This window comes from Arachis hypogaea, chromosome 12 (genome assembly GCF_003086295.3).
Source record: "Arachis hypogaea cultivar Tifrunner chromosome 12, arahy.Tifrunner.gnm2.J5K5, whole genome shotgun sequence".
Taxonomy (NCBI): domain Eukaryota; kingdom Viridiplantae; phylum Streptophyta; class Magnoliopsida; order Fabales; family Fabaceae; genus Arachis; species Arachis hypogaea.
In genome coordinates, this window is record NC_092047.1 from 45,620,667 (window position 1) to 45,640,044 (window position 19,378).

At 39.4% G+C, this 19,378-nt stretch overlaps 1 non-coding gene across 1 annotated transcript; it reads right to left on the reverse strand.

Moving 5' to 3' along the window:
• Window positions 1–386: 386 nt before the first annotated feature.
• LOC112731505 (small nucleolar RNA R71) lies at window positions 387–493 on the reverse strand. Its single transcript, XR_003167279.1, has one exon. It is a non-coding gene; the product is annotated as a small nucleolar RNA R71 (small nucleolar RNA).
• Between the last annotated feature and the right edge of the window lie 18,885 nt (window positions 494–19,378).

Genomic DNA, 19,378 nt, shown 5'->3' on the forward strand with positions numbered 1-19,378 from the left:
ATCATGCTGGGGAGGATAGAAGAGTTTTAGGCTCTTACATCAATCCAAACCCAGGAAACTGTGGAAGTAGCATTCAAAAGCCAACCATCCATGCCAACAATTTTGAACTGAAGCCACAGCTCATCACCCTTGTTCAGAACAACTGTTCGTTCGGAGGGAGTGTCCAAGAGGACCCAAATCAACATTTAACCACCTTCCTGAGAATATGTGACACAGTGAAGTCTAATGGTGTTTATCCTGACGCCTATAGACTGCTCTTATTTCCATTCTCACTCAAGGATAAGGCAGCCAAGTGGCTGGAGTCTTTCCCAAGGGAAAGCTTGACAACTTGGGAAGACATGGTGAACAAATTCTTAGCAAGATTTTACCCTCCTCAACGAATCAATAGGCTGAGAGCTGAGGTCCAAACTTTCAGGCAACAAGATGGTGAGACTCTATATGAAGCATGGGAGAGGTTTAAAGACCTAACAAGGAGGTGCCCACCAGATATGTTCAATGAATGGGTGCAGCTGCACATTTTCTATAAAGGGCTCTCTTATGAGTCAAAGAAGGCCGTGGACCATTCATCCGGAGGATCTTTGAACAAGAAGAAGACCATTGAGGAAGCCATAGATGTCATTGAAACAGTAGCAGAGAACGACTACTTCTATGCTTCCGAAAGAGGGAACACTAGAGGAGTAATAGAGCTAAACAATGTAGATGCTCTGTTGGCCCAAAACAAGCTCATTACTTAGCAGCTGGCTGACCTCACCAAGAAGATGGAGAGGAACCAAGTAGCAGCAATCTCCACTTCATCAGCAACCCAAGAAGGAGTGAACGAAGAAGCAGAGGGTATTCAGGAGCAAGCCAACTACATTGGGAATTCACCTAGGCAAAACCATGATCCATACTCCAAGACCTACAACCCTGGATGGAGGAATCACCCAAACTTTGGGTGGGGAAATCAACAAGACCAAAGCCTTGATCAAAGACGCCCAAATCCAAACAATGCAGCCCACCAACACTTCACATCTAGACCATATCAACACCCCCACAACAACACCTCCCCACATTCATATGAAGGTCAGAATAACCCTACTCAGCCTGACCTATCATCATTTGATGAAAGAATCTCAAGGATTGTGAATCTACTTGAAGGCATGAGCAAAGAGATTCAAGATAGTAAAGCATTCCGAGAAGAGGTGATATCCAATATGCAGAATCAAGATGCTGCCATCAAGAAACTTGAGACACAAATTAGCTACTTATTCAAACAAATTCCCCGCCACAACCTTCGCAGCAAGACTAGCTCAACACAAAAGGAGGAGTGTCAGGCTATCACCCTTAGGAGTGGGAAGGAACTGAAGGAAACCCCCCAGAAACCACAAAAAGAGGACTCAAATAAAGAGGAAGAAGAGCAGGACGAAGCTCGAGTTCCCACGTTGAATTCACAAAAAGGGGAAGGAGTGTTGAAGCCAGACACCCCAAGAGTCCCATACCCTCAGCAATTAAGGAAGAAAGGGGATGACAATCAGTTTTTGAAATTTTTGGAAATCTTCAAGAAACTGAAAATCAACATACCCTTTGCTGAAGCAATAGAACAAATGCCACTCTATGCCAAGTTCTTGAAGGAGCTCATGACTAAGAAGAAAAGCTGGAAGAACAACGAAACTGTGATACTAACCGAAGAATGTAGTGCTATCATTCAGCACAAACTACCCCAGAAATTGAAGGATCCCGGGAGTTTTCAAATCCCTTGTATTATAGGGGAAATCACAGTGGAAAAGGCTCTGTGTGACTTAGGAGCCAGCATCAATTTGATGTCAGTAGCTATGATGAGAAAGATGAAGATTGAGGAAGCTAAACCAACAAAGATGTTCTTACAATTGGCAGACAGATCGTTCAAGTTCCCGCATGGCGTCGTAGAAGATTTGCTGGTGAAAGTGGGAGATTTTATCTTCCCAGCAGACTTTGTAGTGCTGGACATGCAGGAAGAAGCCAAGGCTTCCATTATTCTGGGAAGGCCATTCTTGGCCACTGCTGGAGCTGTCATTGATGTACAAAAAGGAGATCTCACTCGGAGATTACACAATGAAAAGATGACGATCAATGTGTTCAAGGCCATGAGTTACCCACCAGAGCAAATAGGAGAGTGTATGAGGTTGGACTCACTTGAAGACATAGTGCAGGAAAGTTTTGAAGAAGAAGAACCTGAAGGTATAATAGAGGAGGAGTCTACGTTTAGTGAAGAGGTTGCAACAACAGAAAGTCAAATACAAGGTGCACCAAAGGAAGAGAACGAAAAGTCAGAAGCACCCAAACTTGAACTCAAAGCATTGCCACCCTCTCTCAAATATGCATACTTAGGAGAAGATGAAAATTACCCAGTAATTATAAGCTCATGCCTCAGCCAAGATCAAGAGGATGAACTGCTCAAAGTACTGCGAAACCACAAAGATGCTATTGGTTGGACTCTTGCTGACTTGAAGGGGATAAGTTCGGCCATATGTATGCACAAGATACTGCTGAAAGAAGATGCCAAACCATCCATTCAATCCCAAAGGAGGTTGAACCCAGTCATGAAGGAAGTGGTACAGAAGGAAGTTATGAAGTTGTGGCAAGGGGGTAATTTACCCAATCTCAGACAGCCCCTGGATTAGCCCCGTACATGTCGTCCCAAAAAAGGGAGGAATTACCGTGGTTCCCAATGAGAAGAACGAACTAATTCCTACAAGGACAGTCACAGGATGGCGGATGTGCATAGACTACAGGAAGCTCAACGAGGCTACACGAAAAGATCATTCCCCCTTCCATTCATGGATCAGATGTTGGAAAGACTAGCAGGGCACACTTATTATTGTTTTCTCGACGGTTATTCAGGATATAACCAAATAGTGGTTGATCCCAGAGATCAAGAGAAAACCTCATTCACTTGCCCATATGGAGTGTTTGCCTACAGGCGCATGCCATTTGGGCTATGTAATGCACCTGCGACTTTCCAACGCTGCATGCTTTCTATCTTTTCAGATATGATAGAAAAATTCATTGAAGTTTTTATGGATGACTTCTCGGTATTCGGAGATTCCTTTCCTAGCTGCCTATATCACCTTGCCTTGGTATTGAAAAGATGCCAATAGACCAATCTGGTCTTGAACTGGGAGAAATGTCACTTTATGGTGACAGGAGGAATAGTCCTTGGTCACAAAGTTTCTAACCAGGGCATTGAGGTTGACAGAGCCAAAGTAGAACTTATTGAAAAATTGCCTTCACCTAGTGATGTCAGGGCAATTAGGAGCTTTTTAGGGCATGCTGGTTTTTACAGAAGGTTTATTAAAGATTTTTCAAAGATAGCCAAGCCCTTAAGCAATCTCCTTGTATCAGATACACCATTTATCTTTGATGAAACATGCATGTTAGCCTTTAAAAATTTGAAAATGAGGTTGTCCTCTGCTCCTATCATTTCCCCACCTGATTGGAATTTACCATTTGAATTGATGTGTGACGCATCTGATTTTGCAGTTGGGGTAGTGTTGGGACAGAGGAAAGATAACTTAGTCCATGTGATATACTATGCGAGCAAAGTCCTTAATGATACTCAAAGAAATTATACCACTACTGAAAAGGAGTTGCTGGCAATAGTTTTTGCATTTGACAAGTTTAGATCATACCTCATTGGTGCTAAAGTGATTATTTTTACGGATCACACAGCACTTAAATATTTGTTTGCCAAGCAAGAATCAAAACCAAGACTAATAAGATGGATTTTATTGTTGCAGGAATTCAATATTGAGATCAGAGACAAGAAAGGAGTGGAGAACAAGGTAGCAGATCACCTATCCAGGATTCCTCATAATGAAGGTGGAACACCTGATACAAGTGTGAACGAGTTCTTCCCTGATGAGCAGTTAATGCTAGTTCACAAAGCACCTTGGTTCGCAGACATTGCAAACTTTAAGGCAACTGCGGCATTGCCTCTAGAGATCAATAAACATCAAAAAAGGAAGCTCATGAATGATGCAAAGTACTTTGTATGGGATGAGCCATATCTATTTAAGAGGTGTTCAGATGGAATCCTTAGAAGATGTGTTTCGGAAGAAGAAGGATGAGAGGTCCTATGAAATTGCCACGGCTCATGCTATGGAGGCCACTTTGGAGGGGATAGAACTGCAGCTAAGGTGTTACAAAGCGGATTCTTTTGGCCCACCCTTTTCAAGGATGCCAAAGAGCTAGTAAAGAGCTGCAATGAATGCCAAAGATCTGGAAACTTGCCCAAAAGAAATGAGATGCCACAAAATTTCATCTTGGAACTGGAATTGTTTGATGTGTGGGGAATCGATTTCATGGGACCATTCCCAACCTCATATGCAAACAAGTACATCTTGGTAGCAGTGGATTATGTTTCCAAGTGGGTAGAGGCTATTGCAACCCCAACAAATGATAACAGGGTAGTCATGAACTTCCTCAGGAAGAATATCTTTAGCCGGTTTGGAGTCCCACGAGCACTCATCAGTGATGGAGGGAGCCATTTTTGTAACAGACCACTAGAAGCTCTTCTCCTACGATATGGGGTAAAACATAAGGTAGCCACACCCTACCATCCCCAAACAAGTGGACAAACTGAGATATCCAATAGAGAGTTAAAGAGGATTCTGGAAAAGACTGTGGGTGCATCAAGAAAGGATTGGTCGAAGAAGCTGGATGATGCTCTTTAGGCATACAGAACAGCATTCAAAACACCACTTGGAATGTCCCCTTATCAACTGGTTTATGGGAAAGCTTGTCACTTACCACTGGAGTTGGAACACAAGGCTCTCTGGGCTATCAAGATACTAAACTTTGACAGCATTGCTGCTGGTGCAAAGAGGATATTGCAGCTGCAAGAGATGGAGGAATTCAGGTCACAAGCCTATGAAAATACCAAGATGTATAAAGAGAAGGCAAAGAAAAGACATGACCTGCATCTTGCACCCAGGAGTTTCGAAAAGGGGCAGCGAGTACTCCTTTACAATTTCAAATTGAGACTATTCCCAGGAAAACTCAAATCAAGGTGGTCCGGACCTTTTCTTGTCACAAAAGTCTCGCCTTATGGACACATCGAAATCATGGATGAAGGTTCTGAAAGGACTTTTACAGTGAATGAACAAAGACTCAAGCATTATCTGGGCAACGTGGGGGAAAACCCCAGAATAAATTACCATTTCAAGTAAAGGAGGAACCGTCGAGCTAGCGACGATAAAAGAGCGCTCTGTTGGGAGGCAACCCAACTTCAGGTAGTTTCCTTTTCATCTTTATTTCAATAAGGATCACAAGTTGTTTCCCCTGTATTGCGAGAAGCTAAGTTTGGTGTTCCACACCAAGTCAATTCAAGAGTGAAAGTGTGATTCTAAGTTTGGTGTTCCACCAAAGACATTAATTAGAATTACACCCCATTCCCAAAACACATTGTTAGCTCCAACCAATCAAGGGAAACCACTTAGATGTAGCTAGACTTTAGTAATAATTATTCTGTTAACAACAAGATATGAGGTTCTCTGCATATATGCAATGTTTTATACTGGGCAAGGAACTAAGTTTGGTGTTCACACACCAAATTGAGTTCAAAAGCAACAAGCAAGCTAACTATGTCTCAAGTGCTTTGGGGACAAGTAACTTCAATAACTTTGCAGGAATCTTATGAGGAAATGAAGCATCTTCACCCAAGGAAGTGAAGTAGCAAGGACTAAGATGATGACAAAGAAAAGGCAACTAGAAATCATCACCCGAAGGTTGCATTGTTACTTAATTCCATTATACTCAGAATTGTTGAAAATAGGAAGTCCGAATGCACTTTTGATTAATAGTTACTCGTAGTTGGAACCTTTTTCAATTCTGTCTCTTAAGTCTTGTGTTGAAGAGGTCTCTGTGTGCTAGTCTCTATGTCACTGCATCTTTACTTTGCTTACTTGTATGTTTGTCCCTTTAAATCAAATAAAAAGAGAATGAGTGTTTTAAAGACCAGAGAGGAGTTCATACTATGGAGTAAGTTCATGAGTTTATGGAACGGTCATAAGTTAGCTAAGTTGGTTCAACCATAAGGTGGAAAGACAACTATCTGTCAGGAATACTATGCTTGAGACACACCCCATGAGACTGGTCTAAATAAAAAGATCCTAATAAGAAAAAGGGAAAGAACAATAAAGGTTGAAAAATAAAAGAAAAAGAGTAAGCAATAAGGCTAGGCACCAATGGTTTTAATCTTGAGACATGTGTCTGTGGTGCTCCTGTGTGAGGGATCTACTTAGATGAATAAGCTCTTAGGGGTTCCTTATCACTTGGTAACTTGCGTTAACTAACCCGGGATTATCAGCTGAAAGTCCACTATCAAGAGTAACCCTCACTACAGAGCATTTAGTAACCCAAAGAGGTGCTGGACACCAAGGTCTCAAGAAAAGAAAATACATACACTATGTGCCTGTGGTGTGTATGTATGGGGGAGAGGCTTGAGCAAGTAAGTCCTTAGGGGTGCTTCAACACCTAGTACCTTGAACCAACTGGTTCGGGAGTGTTGGCTGAAAGCTTATTTTAAAGAGTTGCCCCCTTACAGAACACTTAGCCTAAGAACACAAATAAGCCCTGAAATAACAACAAAAGGATCAATGAATAAAAGTCTCATGGGATGCAATCAAAGTGAGTGTTCTAGGACATGATAAAGGTCTGAAAGCCAGGAATGAACCAAAGTTGCTATGCATGAAACCACCATAAAACCAGGGATATGACTTCCACAAGAATGACTCATTTCTCTTAGCATTCATTTCATCATTCTCTTGTTCGAGTACTTGCTTAGGGACAAGCAAGCTTTAAGTTTGGTGTTGTGATGCCAGGGCATTTTGGCCAGTTTCACTGACCTTTTCTTTACTGTTTTTAAGGTAGTTTCATGCATTTCCTTAGGAAATAAGCTAGTTTTGGGTAGATATTCACTTACATCTTGATTCAAGCATACATTGTGCACTTTACATGATTTCATAAGGATTTTGCATGAATTTAAGGACAAATTGGATGTTGCATTTCCCATGACTTGGACTAGAACTTTGATGCACTTTATTGCTTGATTTCAGGACAAAGGAAGCAAAGAAGAACCACATTAGTGGTTATGTTAGTTACACTAACGTTAACACTATCGTGGAATGGGAGTAACTTGCAAAGTTAATGAGAAAAGTGATTGCCAATAACGCTCTCGAAGCCATCATTGCCCACGTTAAGAGTCACGTTAACTAAGTTAACGTGAACTCTAACGTGGAAGTAAAGAAATGGAGCCAACGTTAGTGACACTTAACATTATCACTAATGTTGGACCAAGATCATGAGTGGCCACGTTAGAGTCCACGTTAACTTAGTTAACGTGGCCTCTAACGTTAAGAAGAAAGGGGGAAGCCAACGTTAGTGACACTCAACATTGTCACTAACGTTGGCCAAAGCACATTAAGCCATATTAACTCCCACATTAACCTAGTTAACGTGGAAGCTAACATGAAGAAACAAGATGGTCGACAACGTTAGTGACACCCAACATTGTCACTAACGTTGGAAGCACACAAGCCCCCAATAAGCCACGTTGACTCCCACGTTAACTTAGTTAACGTGGAAGCTAACGTGAAGAAGGAAGGTGATCGCCAACGTTAGTGACACCCAACATTGTCACTAACGTTGGAAGGAGCCACACATGCCACCATGAGCCACGTTAACTCCCACGTTAACTTAGTTAACGTGGAAGCTAACGTGGATAAGGGAATGATGAGCCAACGTTAGTGACACTCAACTTTGTCACTAACGTTGGAGATGGCTAGCAAGGCCACGTTAGAGGCCACGTTAACCTAGTTAACGTGGACTCTAACGTGGAAAATAGGGGCAATTTGGAACGTTAGTGACAATGGTAAGTGTCACTAACGTTCTCGAAGGTTGGCAAGCCTACGTTAAAAGAGCCACGTTAACTAAGTTAACGTGGACTCTAACGTAGGGAAGGGGGAGATTTCTCAACGTTATTGGGAAAGTTGAGTCCCAATAACGTGTGCGAAGGATAAAGGGGCAACGTTAGTGGCAACGTTTGTGCCACTAACGTTGAAGTTAACGTGGCTTTTAACTTTGGTGAGGAACGTTAGTGAAAAAGGTGATTGTCACTAACGTTCTCGAACCTATATTTTCACTGAATGTTAACACCACTAACTTCCTGAGCCAAAGTCCCTGCCCACTTCATACTTTCTCTCTGCAAGTAAAAGCTAAGCCCAATGAAGAAGAGAACTGCTTCAAACTCAAGATCCAAAGGCCCAAGACTTGAAGAATCAACTAGAAGAACAGAAGAGTAGTATATATAGGAGTAGCTTTGAATTATTTTGGAGTTGGAAAATAGAGGGAGTCTCTTGGCATAGAACTACTCTCTGTATTTACTTTCTCTGCACTTCTAGTTTTCATCATGTATTCTCCATCTTTGTTTTTATTTTCCAGAGCTATGAACAACTAAACCCCTTTCATTGGGTTAGGGAGCTCTGTTGTAATTTGATGGATCAATACTAGTTTTCATTATTCTTCCTCTATCTTTTCTCTTGATTTTACTTGAAAGCTTTCGATCTTCATCCAATTGGGTAGTTATCTTGGAAAAGAAGCTATTCATACTTGGATCTCTTCTGAACCTTGAAAGAGGAATGAAGAGATCAAGCTAGAAACGCTTTCTCATGCTGGACCAAATTGGGTTCGGATGGATATGTGACTATAATCCTCTCAACACTTGATTTGGGAAATGCATGTGGTATAATCAGTGACCATACTTCATCTCTTCTCATGAGCAATTGACCAAGGAATTGGCTATTGATCAAGATTTGAGAGATTGAATTACAAGAAATTGTAATTCAATCACTTAAGATTGCCAAGGAGATCAATGAGTGCATTGATTGAGGAATAGATGAAAATGAAATTGATCCGGAGAATGCAACATCTCCTAAGCCCAATGAACTCCCCATTTCTGATCTTACCCATTCTCTTTAATTTCTGTTATTTACTTTTATGAACAATTCCCCTATTCCCATTTACAATTCTGCAATTTATTTTCAGTCATTTACTTTCAGCTCTTTAATTTTAGCATTTACTTTTCTGTCAATTACCTTCCCACCATTTTATTTTCTGCAATTCTCAACTCAAATTCTGGATTCGCTCAACTAGAACATTCCTCTAATTAAAGTTGCTTGATCAATCAATCCTTGTGGGATTCGACCTCACTCTATTGTGAGGTTTTACTTGACGACAAATTCGGTACACTTGCCGAAGGAAATTTGTTGCGAGACAAGTTTTTCGTGCATCAGGAGGTGAGGTGTCTTCTTCTTTAATCTCCATGTCAATCCCAATGGGAGAGGATTCAATTGTACATAGGAATTCCTCAATGATTGAATCCATCTCTTGGTCAACCTCTTCAAAGGCTTCAACCACTTCTTCCGGCTCAATTATCTTAACTTCCTCCTCTTGTTGCACTCCTTGCTTCAACTCCTCTTCTTCACCTTGAAGTTCTAAACTCACTCCCTCACTAGGCTCCTTAATTGCTTCTCCACATTCGTCAATGGGAGTGCCTTGGTTGCTTAGGCTTAGTCGGGAGGAGGCCATATTGCTAACGGCTTCCACTAGGATAACCATCTTGGCTCTAGCTCTTTAATCTTCTTTTCATTCTCCTCTTGTTGCCTTAAGATATGAGATTCAAGATCTCTCAACTCCAACATGGAGGCTTCATCGGAGGACAGTGGTGGAAGAGATGGTTCATTGTTTGAGGGGAAGGCATTATAGTTGGAAGGTGGTTCATTTTGGTAAAGGTATGAAGTTAGTGTATATTGAGGTGGTTCTTGAGAGTAATTTTGTTGGAATGGTGGTGGTTCCATGTGTGGTTCATATGGTTCATAAGGTGGTTGGTATGGTGGATAAGGATTAGGGTCATATGGGGGTGTTTGGTGGTATGGGGCTTGTGAGTAAGGTGGTTCAAAATCATATTGATGGGGTGGTTCATAGGCATGTGGTGGTGGTTGTTGACAATTGCAATAAGGATCACCACATCCATTAGATTGATATGCATTAGGATTAGAATTATACCCATAAGAAACCAGAGGGGGTTGTTGCCAATAAGGTTGATCAATCCCTTAAGACTCCTCCCATCTTTGATTCCCAAATCCTTGATGCACATCCTCATTGTAGTTCCCATTTCCTACAACATAATTTGAACCAAACTCATAGCCAAAGTGAGGATGAGAATTCATAGAAGCAAATAAAAAGAAAAACTAACAAAAATAAGAACAAAGTCCTAAACCTAACAAAAACTAACAAATAGGAAAAAGGCAAACATATTCACAATATTCACAATAGCCAATAATATAACACCATTGCAACTCCCCGGCAACGGCGCCATTAATTTGATAGTGAGGATTTATACCGGTTCGGAATTCCACAAAATAATTCCGTTGTTAGTATAGTCCAAACCAATAGTCAATCCTCAAATTAAATTAAATTTGGTTGTCACAATTAACAAATCCCAAATGAAAATTAACCGAAGTATTTAAACTCCGGGTCGTCTCACAAGGAATTGCAATGAAGTGCTCAATTATTGGCTATGAAGGGGGCTAAGGGGGTTGGTTTATGTTTTTGCAAGAAATTAAATGGGAAGAAAAATTAAATGACAAGAAAGTAAAATGATAAGAACTAATAAAATAAAGGAAAGTACTCTTGGCTAGACATAGGTAATTGAGATTACCATCCTTGTCTACAAACCAAATATTGATAATTATGAGGAACCAAGCTTATTAAGTCTACTTCCAAAAGTCTTAAGTACGTAATATCTACTCCTAGACTTGAAGTACGTCAAATGGCTTTGATCACATCAACCCATAAGTCCCAACCTATCTACAGCTTAGTAGTGGGTTAGTGTCAATGAGTATCAAATTGATCATCAAGGGTTCTCAAATCACTAAATCATTGAGACCCAATGACTCAAGGTCACTCAATTCCCTTAGCCTAGGCCAAGAGTAAAGAAAACTACTCAAAAACTAGAGAAAATATTTTATCAAACACTTAGAGTGCAAGAAAACTAAACATCACCAAATGTAAAAATTAACAAGATCCATAACTATCATCAACAAGAAATCAAGAATAACAATGGAGATAACATAAAAGAGACTTAGAACCATAAGATTGCATTCAAATAAGTCACGTTTCAACAATGGTTCATACACATAAAAGAGAGCAAAATGAGAAATTAATAAGTAAAACTAGGAGAACAAAGATGTAATAACAAGAAATTAGAAGGGAAAACTAAATCAAAACGAGAATTGAAAGAGAAATTTGAGAGTGATTAACCTAAACTATCCTAAATTCTAGAGAGAAGAGAGAGCTTCTCTCTCTAGAATTCTACCCTAAAACATGATGAAAACTAAGCTATGACTACTTGGTTCATTCCTCCCTTAATCATTGGGTTCAATAGCATCAGAAATGAGTTGGGTTGGGCCCAAAGTGCTTTAGAAATCGCTGGGGGTGATTTCACTTTAGTGGGCCACGAGCAGCATCGGCGCGCACGCGTACATGGCACGTGCATGCCCTTATACGCGAAGCAACATATGACAAATTTTTTATCATTTTGAAGCCCTGGATGTTAGCTTTTCAACGCAACTAGAACCGCCTCATTTGGACCTTTGTAGCTTAAGTTATGGTCGATTGAGTGCGAAGAGGTTAGGCTTGACAGCTTTACGGTTCCTTCATTTCTTCATGAGTTCTCCCACTTTGCATGCTTTTCTCCTCACTTCTTGAAATCACTCAACAAACATATCAAGGTATCGAATGGAAATAAAGTGGATTAAAATCACTAATTTTAGGGCCTAAAAAGCATGTTTTCACATTTAAGCACAAATCTAGGTAGAATTGCAAAACCATGCTATTTCATTGAATAAATATGGGAAAAGGTGATAAAATCTCCCAAAATAAGCACAAGATAAACTACAAAATTGGAGTTTATCAGGGACCCTTCCCGCCTTCATACTCAAACACCTACATCCTTGTGGCAGTAGATTATGTGTCTAAGTAGGTTGAAGCAATAACAAAACCCACTAATGACACTAGAGTAGTAATGAAGTTCCTCCAAAAGAATATCTTCAGTAGATTTGGTGTCCCTAGGACACTAATTAGTGATGGAGTTACTCATTTCTGCAACAGACAGCTGGATTCTACATTAAGCCGTTACAGAGTTCGCCATAAAGTAGCAACACCGTATCATTCCGAAACAAATGGACAAGCTAAAGTCTCAAATAGAGAACTAAAAGCAAATCCTAGAGAGGACATTATGTACCTCTAGAAAGGATTGGGCTAGAAAGCTTGATGATGCTCTGTGGGCATACAGAACAGCTTTTAAAATCCCCATTGGAACCTCACCATACCAGTTGATATATGGGAAGTCCTGTCATTTGCCAATGGAACTAGAACACAAGGCCTATTGGGCCACTAGGTTCCTAAACCTTGATACTAAAGCAGCAGGAGAAAAATGGCTGCTCCAACTAAATAAGTTGGATTAATTCCAGTTAGCTGCATTTGAAAATGCAAAGATCTATAAGGAAAAGGCAAAGAGGTGGCATGACAGGAAGATAGCTTCCAGAGTCTTTGAACCAGGACAGAAGGTCCTGCTCTTCAACTCAAGACTCAAATTCATCCCTAGGAAACTCAAATCCCATTGGAAAGGACCCTATGTGATTACTAGAGTATCCCCTTATGGGCACATAGAACTTCAAGGTAAAGATCCTGACACAAGGTTCACTGTCAAGGGACAGAGTGTCAAACATTACCTTGGAGGAGATATTGAGCCATGAGGCTCAACACTGCTACTAAGTTAAGTACAGTGAAGTCCAGTTAAAGACATTAAAGAAGTGCTTGTTGGGAGGCAACCCAATGATTCCTTATATATTATTAATTCTCTAATTACTTCTATTTTAATTAATTTTCTTTTTAATTAATTTTTTATTATGTTTTAAGTTAATTTTAATGCTAGTGATCATGGACAGTGCTTAAACAGAGACAGAATGATGCAGGACAGCAACAGAATATTCAGGAGTAAGGATCTCTCTGGCGTTAAAACGCCAGAAAGCATAGGCAAATGGGTGTTCAAACGCCCATGGAGGTAGCAATCCTGGCATTAAACGCCAGCCAGGGAGCACTGGCTGGGCGTTTAATGCCCAGAAGGGAGCACAAGCCTGGCGTTAAACGCCAGCCAGGAGGCCCTGGCTGGGCGTTTAACGCCCTGAAGGGAGCATCAACCTGGCGTTAAACGCCAGCCACGGAGCACTGGCTGGGCGTTTAATGCCCTAAAGGGAGGATCCACCTGGCGTTAAACGCCAGAATGCCTGCATTCTGGGCGTTTAAATGCCAGTAAGGCAGCATGGAGGTAACTTCAAAATTTTCATCTTTTCTTGATTCAACTCATCTTTTTCCAATTCAATTTCAATATTCCTTTGATTTTTAAATTAAATCTTGTTCAAATATTTCATTCTCAATTTAATTTTCAAATTAAAATATTTTTTTTCAAAATTTTTTTCAAATCCTTTTCAAAATTTCATATCTTTTACAAGTTGTTTTCAAAATCTTTTCTTATCTTGTTCATATCTTTTATTAAACTTTCAAATCTTTTTCATACCTCTTATCTTATCTTTAATACCTTTTCTATCTTTTTAAAATCTTTTCTTATTTTTTAAATTTACCAACTTATCCTTTCTATTTTTTTCAAAAATTTTTATCTTTCTTTCATGATTATTTTCGAAAATTCCTCCCCCTCTCTATATATATGTGACCGTGCCCCCCTCTTTCCCTCACTACCTCTCTTTCGAATTCTCTCCTTTTTTTCTTCTTCTATTCTCTTTTCTACTTCTTCCTTTCTCACTCTTTATTTGAGGATGAGCAAATTTTAAGTTTGGTGTGGCAGGAGCCATGTTCTCTCATTAAGAATTTAATCCCATGGCTCCAAAAAGTGGCAAGACCGCCCCTAAGAACAAGAAAGAAGACAACTCAACAGTTGTTTTCAAACCTGTTCGATTCCTAACCAAGGAACATGAAGAACATTATCACAAGATAATGAGTAAGAGGCCAATAATCCTCGAGGTGGGATTCAATTTAATATATAATACGCTATAGTTCCCCTGACGCTAAGTGACACGACTGCGTGATTCATGCGGCCACGTCGCAAGTGACGAAAATCAGCGAATCTGAATTCGCAACTAGCGAATTTTGGGCTGTTTCTGACCCAGTTTGCGGCCCAGAAAACACAAATTAGAGGCTATAAAGTGGAGAAATGCATCCATTCATGAGGAGGCTCTCACATTCACAATTTTAGGGGTAGATGTAGTTTTTAGAGAGAGAGGTTCTCTCCTCTCTCTTAGGATTTAGAATTAGGATTCTTTTCACTTCATGATTATTTCATCTTTTGCGATCACAGGTTCAATGTTCCTTTTATTTATTTTTCTAATTTAATTTATGAACTCTTCCATGTTACATTTGATATATTTATTAGTGCTAATTTGAGGTATTTTCAGATCTATGATTTCTTTCCTTTATTTAAATAATTTAGATTTTTCCCTTTTGGCTTTGGTTGATTTATTGGTAACGCTTGAGCTGTCAAATAAAGCAGTGGTTGAAATTGAGAGTTGCTCCAATAACTCTAGTCTTTCCATAGGAATTGACTAGGACCTGAGGATTAAGCTAATTAATCCACTTGATTTACCTTCATAGTTAGAGGTTAACAAAGTGGAATTAAAACCCAATTCTCATCGCAATTGATAAGGATAGGACTTCCAGTTCTTCATACTTTGCCAAGAGTTTATTTTATTATTATTATTTTAATTTATTTTCTAAACCCCAATTTACAAACTCATAACCAATAATAAGAACATACCTCCCTGCAATTCCTTGAGAAGACGACCCGAGGTTTGAATACTCGGTTAACAATTTTTAAGAGGTTTGTTACTTGTGACACCCAAAACGTTTGTATGAAAGGACTTTTGAAGGTTTAGAAACTATACTTGCAACGAGGATTTATCCGCAATTTTCTAGACCACGCAAAAGTTCTAACGTCAAAATGGCGCCGTTGCCGGGGAATTACAAACGTGTGCCTTATTATTGGTTATTGTAAATATTTTTTTGATTTTTGCTTGTTTATTTGTTTTTATTTTTGTTTTTATTTTTGCTTTTCCATAAATTAAGAGGTTATTTGTTTTTATTTAGTTATTAAAAAAATTTTCCAAAAATTTGTTCCTAGTGTTCATCTTGATCTTCAAGTTGTTCTTCACGTTCATCTTGACCTTCAAGCTGTTCTTAGTTGTTTTCTTCGTTTTGATCTAAAAATTTGAAATTTGGTGTCATTTTATTGTTTTTCTCTTTCCTCATTAAATTCAAAAATATTTTTAATTAATTTTTTTGAAAAAAAAATTTAGATTTTTATTTTTAAAATTTTTATCTTATCTTATCTTATTTCAAAAATCAAATTTCAAAATTCAAATTTAAAAATTTTCAAAATTTAAATTTAAAAATTTTCAAATTCAAAATTTAAATAACCTTTTAATTTAAATTTATTTTTATTTTTATTTTTAATTTTTATTTACTACTATGAACTCTCACCCCTTTGGCTATGAGTCTGGTTACAATTATGTTGCAGGAAGAAGAAATTATAATGAGAACAGGCATCAAGGTTGGAACAATCAAAGATGGGAGGAACCACAAGGATTTAATCAACCCTCATGGCAACAACCACCTCCAATGGACTATCAACAACCACCATCATATGCCTATAAACCCTTTCCTCAATATAACTTTGGACCACCAAACTCACAAGCCCCTTTCCGCCATTCACCTCCATATGACCCTAACCCTCAACCACCATACCAACCACCTTATGAGCCATATGAACCATATATAGAACCACCCCAATTCCAATCCAATCACCCCCAAACACCACCACTTTCTTTTGTATCATGTCCAAGTCCGGCAACCCGAGAAGCAGAGGTTCACCTAAGGGAAACAGTAATTAAATTTCAGGCAACCGTTCAACAACTGGAGCAAGCAGTAATTCAATGGGCTTCTAGGCGCTCAAATATACAAGGATCAGCCACAGCTCCATGTGGACAGTCTAGTGAAGAGCGTAGCATGAAGGAGATACCAGAAACCCCAGTGGACAAGACAGAGAATGAATTCGTACTAGAACAAGTAGAAGAAGCTGTCATTGTTCAAGAAGAAGAGTTGGTTGAAGATCTAGGAGATGCAGAACCTCCATGGGAAAGTCAAGACATAGAGCCTCCTTCCAAGACGGTTGAATTTGATGCTGAGGAGGGTGTACCACCTCCAAAGCATATCATAGTTGAAGACTTGGAAGAGGTTGATCAAGAGATGGAGATTCAAGAAGAAGAAGCACAACCTCCCATGCCCTTGGAAAGCAATGAAGAGGAGATTAAATTGGAAGAGAGCTGCCAAAAGGGAGAGGTTGAAATTAAAGAAGCTTGCAAAGAGGTGGTAATTATCAGAGAAGAGCACAAGGGAGTGGAGCTTGCAATTTCATTAAAAACCCCTCCCCCTAAGTTGCCATCATCCTTCACAACATTCAAGTGGGTAAAATTCATATCCCATAGCTTTCTAATCCCACTTGAATATGGGCTACTGGAGACGGATGGTCAACTTAGAGCTCTTTGTGGCATTAAGAGTAAGAGGAAGATGGCCAGTGATAAGAATTGTCAAGCAAGGTTCAACATGGTTGTGTGCTCAAAGTTTAAATACAAAGGTTGGTGTAAAGCTCAACTGAATGGGTCTAGGAAGTTGTTTGGCCGCATACGTGAGAATTCAGACTGCTTGCCACCCGGAGGGAACAATATTGCTCAACCTAAAGACGGGTGCAAAGGCAAGGTCTGGGACCCCGGAATTCATTCTGGCAATCAACACTCTTGGGGCCTGGTCACTTGCTTTAACTTACTCAAAGGCTTTCTGCGCCTAGTTTGGGACCCCGGAGGTTACTGGAGATACAAACATTGGTGGAGATTCCTGGATGAGTTCAAGCACAAGCCACCATAACAGGAAGCTCACCAAATGTCCAACTTAAGGACTTTAACTAAAAGTGCTAGGTGGGAGACAACCAACGATGGTATAATCATTCCTTTCTCAATTTTAATTTTATTTAGTTTTGTTTGTTTTTGAAATTTTATTTTATTTTATTATATTGAACCTGGAGTTTTGCATCACATTCATATTAACACTGCATTCTGCATCTTTTCAGGTTAAAAAAAAAAGCGAGCACGCAACGCGACTGCATCAGCGACGCGTCCGCGTCGCAAGGAGATGGGAGACAATATTAATATGAACAGAGAGTTACGCAGGAGCAGCGCTGGAGGCATGCCAATGGCACAAATTACCCATGCGACCGCATCGCTGACGCGACCGCGTCATATGGGAATAATGACCTCCCACGCGACTGCGTCACCCACGCGACCGCGTGACCTGAAATCGGCGTAAAAAGGGTGTATGGCAGAAAGTTGAGCTGGAGTTGGGCTGGACTCGTGCTGGAAGCCCAAGCCCTACCACGCGAACGCGTGCCCCATGCGTCCGCATCATTTTTAAAAGAAAGGCCACTCACGCGATCGCATCGACCACGCGATCGCGTCACCCAGAATTTTGGCAAAAAGAGTTTCGAACAGAGAGTTGTGCGACCGCGAGGCTGCACTCACGCCACTAGCACAAATCAAGTCATGCGATCGCGTGCCCCACGCGTCCGCGTCACCTGACCTTATTGCGCACCACGCGACCGCGTCACCCACGCGACCGCGTCGCCAGCGTCGCACATCCTATCCAGATTAGTGCCAATTTTCTTATCTTTTCTCTTCTAATCCTAATTTCTTCCTTCTCTCTTCTTTCTCACTTTCTTTTTCTACTTCTCATTCTTTTTCACTTTTATTTTATTTTATTTAATTTATTTACATACTTTCATTCATTGCATATTTTATTTTTCTAAAGTTATTATTGGTGTTCAAATATTCTTATTCAACTGTTACATCTTTTCTGGTATTTTCTCGGTGCTTAGTGACTTGTTTAATTCTGATTGGGTAATATTATTTAAATCAATGCTAATTTTTATAATACTGATATTCCTTTTGCATTGACATGAACTCACATTGTCTTTCATTACGCACTCTCTTCCCCATGGTTGCAAATTTTGCACCACTGGTATGCCATGGCTTCTATTGTTTTCTCCCTTACATGTTGAAGCTTCCATGTAAATGAGACCCTTATCATTTGGCATTAACCCATACTTCTTTTATTTTCTTATCTCTATTATTGGGTTACCTTTCTTCCCTTTTTCTTTCAGGATGGCCACCAGGAAGAGAACCGGAAGACGTTTACATGGGGAGACAGACAAGTCCATCTGCACAATCCTTAGAGAAAAGCAACAGTTGAAACAACCCGTCCACCTGCACATCTCAGTATGCACCGAGGACGGTGCAATCTTTAAGTGTGGGGAGGTCGATACCGATCTCCATGGGTTAGTACTTTCCTGTCTCAAACACCAATATTTTATTTTCTTTGTTAATTATTACATTTGCATATTTAATTGCATGTTTATTTGATTTTATGCATTTAGTTACTACTTGGTTGAAGTAATATTTTCTTTTTCAAGAAATTTTTATAATATTTCACTAATTTAAATTGAAAAATTTTTTTGTGTTAAACTTGTTTGAAAGTTGTATTTGGAACATGGTTTTTGAGCTAAAGAACACACAACCTATGAGATTTGAGCTTATTTGTATGGTTACATTATTTAACCATAAATATTTTATTCCTGTGTGTTCCCTTCTCTATGATTGTAATCTTTACTTTGTTCCACTTTATATGTCCAATATTTAGTGTATTTACATGCTTGCATATGATTGAGGCCATTGTTTGATTTTAGCTCACTTATTCCAAAAATTAGCCTACCTTTTACATCACCCTTGTTAGCCCCCTTGAGCTTTTAAATCCCTTCTGATTTATAACCACATTACTAGCCTTAAGCAGAAAAACAAAATAAGAATCCCAAGTTGAATCCTTGGTTAGCTTAAGATAGATATTGTGTAAAATTTAAGTGTGAGAAATTTTATGGGAACATGGGATGATATGAAAAAGTAGGGAATTAAATTGAATAAGTTATTTGAAAATTTGGGAAGCATGCTCATATGAAATCAAAATATTTAAATTACCATGTGCATTAAAGAAAATTATATTAAGTAATTAAATAAGGGGATACAAAAAAAAAGGAAAGAAAAATGAAAAAAAAAAAAAAAAACCCCAAATGCAAAATAAAAAGAATCAATGCACATGGGACAAAATTCAAAAATAAGTTTGATACATGAGC